A 589-nucleotide genomic window follows, 5' to 3' on the forward strand; every position below is an offset into this window, starting at 1 on the left:
ACCAAGGAAGTCCTCGTGCATGTTACTTCCATAGCTACGCCGCTTGAACTCTAGGCAGCTCTCGCCTACATGTTCTCGTCGCAATCCAGGACACGTGTCAACAACACTTGTGCCGCCCTCTCCATGGCACACAAGGGCACCCAAACGATGGTTGCACTTTTCTCACATGAGCTCACTCGCCGATAAGCTTGCAGGGGTAGGGAAGCCGATTGATGATGAAGAGCTAATCTCCTACATCACCGATGGACTCGGCATGGAGTACCACCCACTCATCTTTGCCAACAACGCTCGCACCGAGTCCATCAGCCTCGACGACCTCTTCGCTCAGATGAGCAACTTTGACCTGCGCCTCGCTCTCTACAACGAGGCGGGCTCCGGTGGGGGTTTCAAGTCCTCTGCCAACACTGCCTTCCGTGGCTGTAGCGGTGGTGGCTCTCGCTACCGTGGGACACAACACAACAAGGGCAAACTGTCGGGAGGAGGAAACAAAAGCGGTGGAACTCCCCTGGCAAGGCTCACGCGTGCGCAGATGTCACGCACTACTAGATTTGTGGTAAGCCGGGCCACACCGCATGGGACAGATTCCTCA

General features: G+C 56.4%; 1 non-coding gene across 1 annotated transcript; it reads left to right on the forward strand.

Moving 5' to 3' along the window:
* Positions 1-205: 205 nt before the first annotated feature.
* On the forward strand, positions 206-344 carry LOC123445840. The gene has a single exon (XR_006631203.1). It is a non-coding gene; the product is annotated as a small nucleolar RNA Z247 (small nucleolar RNA).
* Positions 345-589: the final 245 nt, after the last annotated feature.

The sequence above is a fragment of the Hordeum vulgare genome, chromosome 3H (assembly GCF_904849725.1).
Source record: "Hordeum vulgare subsp. vulgare chromosome 3H, MorexV3_pseudomolecules_assembly, whole genome shotgun sequence".
In the NCBI taxonomy this organism is placed as follows: domain Eukaryota; kingdom Viridiplantae; phylum Streptophyta; class Magnoliopsida; order Poales; family Poaceae; genus Hordeum; species Hordeum vulgare.